Genomic DNA, 10636 nt, shown 5'->3' with positions numbered 1-10636 from the left:
CCCTCAACCTAACCCTAACTCTAACCCTAACACTCACCCTAACCCTTACCCTCACCGTAACTCTAACCCTAACCCTAACCCTCACAATAAAACTAACCCTCACCCTTACCCTAACACTCACCCTCACCCTAACCCTAAACATAACCCTCACACTAACCCTAACCCTAACACTAATGCTAATCCTAACCCTCACCCTCACCCTTAAACTCACCCTAACCCTAATGCTATCCCTAAACCTCACCCGCAGCCTAACCCTCATCCTAACCCTTACCCTCTACTAACCCGTATAGTCACACATACCCTAACCCGCACCCTAAGCCTAATGTTAACCCTAATACTCACCCTCACACTAACCCTCACCCTAACCCTTATTCTAACCCTAAACCTAACCCTCAACATAACACTTACGCTCACACTAACCCTAACCCTAACCCTCACCCTCACACTCACCTTCAACCTCACCCTAAACCTCACCCTCACCCTAATCCTAACTCTAAACCTGACCCTCACCCTAAACCTAACCCCAAACCTAATCCTAACACTAAAAATAACTTTAACCCTCACCATCACCCTAACCCTAACACTAAACATAACTCTCACATTCACACTCACCCTAACCCTAAACCTAACCCTAACCATAAAAAAACCGTAAACCTAAGCCTAACCCTAACCCTCTCTCTAAGCCTTACTCTCACACTAACCCTAACTGTAGCCCTCACCCTAACCCTCACCCTCAGCCTAACCCTCACCCTAACCCTAAGCCTAAGCCTCACACTCATCCTAACCATCTCCATAACCCTAAACCTAAACCTCACCCTCACCCTAACCCTAATGCTCACCCTCACCCTAAAACTAATCCTAACCCTAATCCTCACTTAACCCTAACCCTCACCCTCAGACTAACCTAACCCTCACCCTAACACTCAACTTAACCCTAAACCTAACTCTAACCCTAAACATCACTTTCACCCTAACCCTCACACTAAACCTAACCTTCACCCTAACCCTAACCCTAACCCTCACTCTCACCCTCACACTCAGCCTAACCCTAACCCAAACCCTAACTCTAACCCTAAACTTCACTCTCACCCTCACCCTAACCCTAACCCTAAACCTCACCCTCACCCTCACCCTCTCCCTAACCTGCACCCTAATCCTCACCCTAACCCTCACCCTCACCCTCATCCTAACCTTAACCCTACCCGAACCCGAACCCGAATCCTAACACTCATCCTCACCCTTAGTATAACCCTAACCGTAACCCTCACCTTACCCCTAACCCTAAACCTCTGCGTAAACCTAACCCTCACCCTCACCCTAATCCTCACCTTAACCCTAACCCTAACACTTTCCTAACTAAAACACTCAACCTAATGCTCACTCTCACCCTAACACTTACCCTCACCTAAACCTAACCCTCACACTCACCCTAACCCGAACCCTCACCCTAACCCGAACCCTACACTCACCCTAACCCTAATGCTAACACTAACCCTCACCCTCACCCTAACCCTTATTCTCACTCTAACCCTAACCCTCACCCTAAATCTTACCCACACCCTAACCCTAACCCTAACCCTCACCCTCACCTTAACCCTAACACTAAACCTCACCCTAACCCACAAATTAAACATAATGCTCACCCTAACCCTCACCCAACACCTCCACCTAAGCCTCATCTTAACCTAAACCTAAGCCTCAACCTAACCCTAACCATCACCCTAACACTAACCCTAACCCTCACCCTCACCCTCACACTCAGCCTAGTAATAACCCTAACCCAAAACCTAACCCTAAAACTCAACCTCAATCAAACCCTAAACCTAAACCTCACCCTAACCCACAAATTAACCCTATTGCTCACCCTAACCCTCACCCTACACCTCAACCTAAGCCTCATCCTAAACCTAAACCTAACCCTCACCCTAACCCTAACCCTCACCCTAACACTAGACGTAAACCCTCACCCTAACCCTCACACTCAGCCTAATCATAACCCTAACCCAAAACCTAACCCTAACCCTCACCCTCAAACTCACCCTAACTCTAACACTAAAAATAACTCTCACCCTCAAACTCACCCTCAACCTAAACCTAATCCTAACCGTAAAAATAAACCTAAACCTAACCCAAACCCTCTCACTAAACCTTACACTCAAACTAACCCTAACAATACCGCTCAGGCTTACCCTCAACCTCACCCTAAACCTAACCCTCACCCTAACCCTAACCCTCACACTCACCCTCATCTTAGCCCTCACCCTATCCCTAATCCTAACCCTAATCCTCACCGTAACCCTAACCCTGTCCTAAACACTAACCCTCACCCTCACCCTAACCCTCACCCTCACCCTAACCCTAACCCTAACCCTCCCTTTCACCCAACCCTCACACTAAACCTATCACCCTAACCCTTAACCTAACGCTCACCCTCACCCTCACCCTCAGCCTAAACCTAACCCTAACACTAATCCTAACCCTAATCCTCACTCTCACCTTAACCCTAAACCTAACCCTAACCCTCATCCTCACGCTCACCCTCACAGTCAACCTAAAACTCACCCTCACCCTAACCCTAACCCTGATCCTCAACCCAACCTTAACCCTCACCCTAACCCTCACCCTCAACCACAACCTCACCCTCAACCTCACCCTAACCCACACCCTAACACACACCCTCACACTAAACCTAACCCTCACTCTAACCTTAACCCTAACACTTACACTAACCCTCACCTTCACCCTAGCCCTCACCCTAACAGTAATCCTATCCCTAATACTCACCATAACCCTAACACTCACCCTCACCCTCAGACTCACCCTCACCCTAACTTTAACCCTAACCCTAACTCTAAAATTCACGATCACAATAACTCTCACACTAACCCTTACACTCACCCTCACCCTAACCCTCAATCTAACCTTATTCCTAAACCTCATGCTCATACTAATTCTCAACCTAACCCTTACACTCACCCTCACCCTAACCATCGCACTAACCCTAACCTACACCCTAACCCTAACCTTAACCCTCACCCTCACCCTCACCCTCAACCTCAGCATAACACTACACCTAACCCTAATCCTAACCCTACCCCACACCCTCACTCTCACCCTAACCCTAAACCTAACCCTAACCCTCACCCTCAACCTCAACCTCAATCTCAACCTCAACCTCAACCTCACCCTCACCCTAACCCTAAACTGAACCCTAACACTCACCCTAAACCTAACCCTCACACTCACTCTAATCCTCACCCTAACCCACACACTAAACCTAACCATCAACCTAAGCCTAACTCTAACACTCACCCTCACCATCATCCTCAGCATAACCCTAACCCTAACCCTAACAAACATTCCTCACCCTAAATCTCACCCTCACCCTAATCTTCACCCTAACCCTAACCCTCACCCTAAAACTCACCCTAAACCTAACCCTAGCCCTCACCCTCACCCTAACCCTAATCCTAAAGCTAACCCTAAACCTTACCCTAAACCTAAGGCTAACTCTAACCCACTCCCTCACCCTAAACTTCTCCCTAACTCTTACACTCACTCTAACCCTAAACATAACCCTCACACTAATCCTAACCCTTACCCTAACCCTAAATTGCAACCTAACCCTCATCCTAACCATAACCCTCACCCACACCGTAATCCTCAACCTAACCCTAAACCTCTCTCTCACCTTAATCATCACACTAACCCTAACCCCCACCCTAAACCTAACCATAACCCTCACCCTCAACCTCATCCTCACACTCATCCTAAACCTAACCCTAAACCTAACACTATTCCTAAACCTAAATCTCACCCTAACCATCACCCTAATGCTAACCCTAAACCTAACCCTAACCATAACCCTCACCCTCACCATAGATATCACCCTAACCCTAACCCTCACCCTAACCCTCAACCTAACCCTTACTCTCCCTTTAAACCTAACCCTCACCCTAACCCTAACACTCACCCTAACCCTTACACTCACACTAACCCTAACCCCAACCCTAATCCTAACCCTCACACTAACCATAACCCTAAACCTAACCCTAACCCTACTGCTCACCCTAACCCTAAACCTAACCTTAAACCTAAACCTAATCCTCAAACTAACCCTAAATCTCACCCTCACCCTCACTCTAACCCTAACGTTAACCCTAACCCTAAACCTCAGACTAAACCTATACCTCACCATAACCTTAATCCTACCCCTCAGACTAACCCTCACCCTAAAACTCACCCTAACACTCAGGCTAACCCTAACCCTCACCCTCATCCTAACCCTCACTCTAACACTTACCCTCACCCTAACCCTAATACTAACCCTCACCCTCACCCTCACCCTCACCCTCAGCCTAACCCTAACCCTAACCTTAATCCTAACCCTAACGCTCACCCTCACCCTCATACTAACACTAACCCTAACCCTAAACTTCACCCTCAGCCTCAACCTCACCCTAAACCTCATCCTCACACTGACCCTTACCTCAAACCTAACCCTCACCCTAACAATAATTCTCACCCGAACGCTAACCCTAACACTCACCCTCAACCTTAGCGTAACCCTAACCCTCACTTGCACCCTAACCCTCACCTAACCGAAATGCTAACACTAATCCTCACACTCATCCTATCCCTCACTGTAACCATTACCCTCACTGTAAGGGTAACCTTAACCCTTACCCTTTCGCTCAGACTAAACCAAACCCTCCACCAACCCTAACCCTACCCCTCAGCCTAAACCTCACCCTAACACTAAACCTAACCATAATTCTCACCCAATCCCTAAAACTAACCCTAACCCTCACCCTCACCCTAGCTCTCACCCTACTGCTAACCCTAACCCTAACCCTCACCCTCATCCTAACCCTAACCCTAAAGCTCACCCTGACCCTAACCCTCACCCTAATCCTAACCCTAATTCTAACACTAACCCTCACCCTAACCCTCACCCTTACCCTTACTTTCACCCACACCTTCACCCTAACATTAATCCTAACACTAACCATCACCCTAACCCTCAACCTAACCCTAAACCTAACCCTAACCCTCACCCTAATCCTCACCCTAAACCTTACCCTAACCCTCACACTCACCCTAACCCTCACACTAATCCTTACCCTCACCCTAACCCTAAACCTAATCTTAAACCTCTCCCTCAAATTAAATCTAACCCTCACATTAACAGTAATCCTACCCCTCACCCTAACACTCATCCTAACCCTAACCCTAAACCTAAACCTAACCCTCACCCTCACTCTTAACCTAACGCCAACCCTCAACGTAACATAATCCCTCACAATTACTCTCACCCTCAGTCTAAGCCTCACCATAACCCTAATCCTAATCCTAACTCTAACCTTAATCCTAACCCTAACCCTCACCCTCACCCTCACCCCAGCTCTAACCCTTAGGCAAACCTAACCCTAAACATCACCCTAACTCTAACCCTAACTGAACCCCAACCCTAACCCCCACACTCACCCTAACCCTGACCCTAACCCTAACACTCACCCTCCTCCTAATCCTAATCCTAACCCTAAACCTCACCCTAAACATCACCCGAAACCTAGAGCTAACTCTAAACTTCACCCTCACCCTAAACCACTCCTACTACTAACACTAAACCTATACTAACTCTAACCCTAACCCTCACACTAATCCTGACCCAAACTCTAACCCTAACCTTAAACTTCACCCTAACCCTCACCCTAACCCTAAACCTAACCCTCACCCTCACCCTAACCCTAACTCTAACCCTCACCCTCACTCCAACCCTCACCGTCAACCTAAATCTCATCTTAACCCTAACCCTCAACCACACCCTAACCCTCACCCTCACCCTAAATCTCTCCCTAACCCTTACACTAACCATAACCCTCAACTAACCCTAACCCAAACCCTCACACTAATCCTAAACCTAACCCTAACCCTAACCCTAACCGTTACCCTCACCCTAACCCTAAGCCCAACCCTAACCCTAAAACCTCACACTAACACTAACCCTCACCCTAAACCTAAACCTAACCCTAACCAAAACTCTAATCCTTACACTAATCCTAAACCTCACCCTAACCCTTAACCTAACCCTAACATTCACCCTAACCCTCACCCTCACCGTCAACCTCACCCTCACCCTCAGCCTAACCCTTACCCTAAGCCTAATCCTAACCGTAACGCTCACCCTCACCCTAACCCTAACCCTAACCCTCAGCTTCACGCTCACCCTCAGCGTAACCCTCAGCCTCACCATCACTATCACCCTAACTGTAACACTAACCATAACACTCACTCTAAACCTAACCCTCACCCTAACCCTAACCCTAACCTTCACCCTCAACCTCAACCTCAACATAACATTAACCCTCACCCTAACCCTAAGGCTAACTCTAAACCTCACCCTAAAACTCTCCCTAAACCTTACACTCACCCTAACCCTAAACCTAAACCTAACCCTCACACTAATATTAACCCTAATCCTAACCCTAAATTTCAACCTAAACCTAAACCTAACTGTAACTCTCAACCTCACCCTAACCCTCACCGTCAACCTAACCCTCACTCTCACTGTCAACCTAACCCTCACCCTCACCCTCATACTCACCCTAACCCTAACCCTAAAACTCACCTTCACCCTAAGACTCACAATAACCCTAACCCTCACCCTAACCCTAACCCTCAACTTCACCTTCACCCTAACCATAATGCTCCCCCTTACCCTAAACATCACTCCAACCCTTACCCTCACAATAACCCTAACACTTACCCCCACCCACACACTCATCCTAACCCTTAACCTCACCTTAATCCTCACCCTAACTCTAACCCTAACCGTAACCCTCACTCTCACCCTAACCCTAACCCTGACCCTCATCCTCACCTTAACCCTCACCATTACCCTCACCCTAACCCTAACCCTAACCCTCACCCTCACCCTTACCCTCAACCTAAACCTTACCCTAACACTAACGCTAAACCTAACACTCACCCTATCCCTAATCCTCACCCTAAACCTTATCCTCAGCCTAAACCTAACCTTAACCCTAATCCTAACCCTCACACTAACCTTAACCCTCACCATATCCCTAACTCTATCCCTCACACTAACCCTCACCCTAGACATCACACTCACCGTAAACTTTACCCTCACCCTAAACTTAACCCTAACCCTAATCCTAAATCCAACCCTCACCCTCTGCCTCACACTAACACTAACCCTAACCCTCACCCTCAACCTCACCCTCACCCTAACCCTAACCCTCACCCTCACACTAACCCTAACCCAGACCCAAAGCCTAACCCTAACCCTCACCCTCACCCTCACCCTAACCCTAACCCTAACACTCACCCTAACCCTCACATTAACACACATGCTAACCCTAAACCTCAATCTCACTCTTAACCCTTACCGTCACCCTAACCCTATCCCTAAACATAACCCTCACACTAAACCTAACCCTCACTCTGACCCTAACCCTACCCCTCACACTAACACTAACCCTAACCCTAATCCGCATCCTCAACCTAACCCTTACCATCACCCTAACCCTCACCCTAAAATTAACCCTAACTTTAACCCAAACCTTAACCTTAAACATCACCCTAACCCTTACCCTAACCCTAACCCTCACCCTCATCCTAATCCTCAACCTAACAATTACAGTCATCCTAACCCTAACGCTAACCCTAACCCTCACCCTCACCTTAACTGTTACCCTCACTCTAAACTTAACCCTAAACCTAAAACTACCCCTCACCCTAACCCTCATCCTAACCCTAACCGTAACACTAATCCCTACCCTGACCCTAACCCTAACCCTAACCCTAACCCTCACCCTCAACCTAGCCCTCACCGTCACCCTAACCCTCACAGTACCCTAACCTTCTGCGACAACCTCACCCTCACCTTCACCCTCACACTCAGCCTAAATCTCACACAGACCCCAGCCCTCAGGCGAACACTAACCCTAACCCTAACCCTCAACCTAACCTTAACCCTAACCCTATCCCTAACCCTCACACTAACCCTAACCCTCACACTAACACTAAGCTTACCCCTCACACTAACCCTCATCCTAAACCTAACCCTAACCCTCACCCTCACCCTAACTCTAACCCTAACCCTACCCCTCACGGTAAACCTCATCCTAACCTGAAGCCTAACCCTAACACTCACACTAATGCTAAACCAAACACTAAACCTCACCCTCACCCTCAATACCAGCCGAACACTAACCCTCACCTACACCCTAAACCTCACCCTCACCCTCACCCTCACCCTAACCCTAGGCCTCAGCCTAACACAAAACCCAAAACTAACACAAACACTAATCATCAACCTAACCCTCAACCTCACCCTAACCTTAAGCCTAATCCAAACACTCACCCTAACACTCAACCAAACCCTAACCATAACACTAACCCTAACCCTCACCCTAACACTAAACTTTAGCCTAACCCTAAGCCTCACCATAACCTAACCTTAACCCGAAACCTAACCCAAACCCTACCCCTCACCTTAACACTAACCCTCACCCTCATCCTAACCCTCACCGTTACACTTACCCTCAGGGTAACCCTTATCCTAACTTGAACCCTAACACTAACCCTACCCCTCACACTAACTCTAACCCTACCCCTCACCTTAACCCACATCCTAAATCTAACGCTAACCCTAACCCCTCACACTAACTATAACCCTACCCCTCACCTTAACCCACATCCTAAATCTAACGCTAACCCTAACACTCACCATAACCCTAATCCTGACCATAACCCTCACCTTCACACTCACCCTCACCCTCACCTTAAACCTAAGTCTCAGCCTCAATCTCAACCTAACCCTAAACCTAACCCTAACCCTCACCCTAATGGTAACCCTGAGCCTGAACCTAACCATAACCCACACCCTAACCCTCACACTCACCCTCACCCTAACCCTCACCCTCACCCTAGCCCTCACCCTAATCCTAACTATAACCCTAACAATCACTTAAAACCTAAGTCTAACACTAAACCTAAGCCTTACCCACAAACTCAATGTCACCCTAACACTCACCCTAACCCTAACCCTCAACCACACCCTAACCCTCACCCTCACCCGAACCGTCATCCTAAATCTAACTCTAACCCTGACCCACACGCTAACCCTAACCCACACCCTCATGCTCAGCCTAACCCGAAGCCAAACTCTAATCGAAACCTATGCCTCACCTTCACCCTCACCCTAACCAAAACACTAATCCTAACCCTAAGCCTCACCCTCAGCCTCACCCTAACCCTAAACCTAAATCTAACACTCACCCTAAACATAACCCTCACCCTAAACCTAAACGTGACCCTCACCCTAACCGTAACCCTAACCCTAACCCTCATACTCACCCTAACACTCCCCCATCCCCCTAACCCTATCCCTAACCCTCACCCTCATCCTCACCCCCACCCTTTCCCTTACCCTCACGGTAACCCTAATGCTAAACCTAACCCTATCCCTCACAATAACACTAAGGCTCACACTAACCCTAACCCTACCCCTCACCCTAACCCTCAACCTATACCTAACACTAACCCTAACATTCACCCTAAACTTAACCCTCACCCTAACCCTCACCCTCACCTCAACTTCACCCTCACCCTAACCCTAAACCTAACACTCACCCTAACACTCAACCTAAACCTTACCCTAACCCTAACTCTCAGGCTAACCCTAAACCTCACCCTCATGCTCAGCCTAACTCTAACCCAAAAACTAATCCCAAACCTAAGTCTCCCCCTCAACCTCACCCTAACCCAAACCCTAATCCTAACCCTAAGCCTCACACTCCGCCTCACCCTAACTCTAAAACTAACCCTAACCCTCACCCTAACCCTAACCCTCACCTAAACCTAACCATGACCCTCACCTTAACCCTAACCCTTACCCTAAACCTAACCCTAACATTAACCCTAACCCTCACCCTAAACTAACCCTAACCTTAAACCTAACCCTCATGCTAACCCTCACCTTAACCCTAACCCAAACCCTATCCCTCCCCCTCATCCTACACCTCAACCTAATCCTTACACTTATCCTCACCCTAACCCTCACAATAAACCTAACCCTCATACTAATCCAAACACTAACCCTCACCCTCACCCTCACGCTCACCCACACCCTAACCCTAACCCTACCCCTCACCTTAACCCTGATCCTAACCCTAAGCCTAAACCTAACACTCACCCTAATCCTAACCCTAACCCTAACACTCAACTTGACCCTCAGCCTAACACTAATACTAAACCTAACCATCACCTTAACCCTAACCTTAACCCTCGCCATCACTCTAACCCTCAATGTCAACCTAAACCTCACCTTGGCCCTAACCCTCACCCACAACCCAACCCTCACTCAAACCCTCACCCTATCCCTAACTATAAGCCTAAACCTAACCCTCACCCTGACCCTCACCCTCACCCTAACCATAACCCTAACTCTACCCTAACCATAAACCAGAACCTAACCCTAACCCTAAACATCACTCTCACCCTCACCCTAACCCTAACCCTAACCCTAACCCTAAGCCTCATCCTAACCCTCACCTTCACTATAGCCCTCACCCTTACCCTAAACCTAACCCTAACATTAACCCTAACC

Source organism: Dipodomys merriami, unplaced genomic scaffold (genome assembly GCF_024711535.1).
Source record: "Dipodomys merriami isolate MVZ:Mamm:240054 unplaced genomic scaffold, mDipMer1.0.p SCAF_23, whole genome shotgun sequence".
In the NCBI taxonomy this organism is placed as follows: domain Eukaryota; kingdom Metazoa; phylum Chordata; class Mammalia; order Rodentia; family Heteromyidae; genus Dipodomys; species Dipodomys merriami.
Note: the sequence above shows the minus strand (reverse complement) of the source record.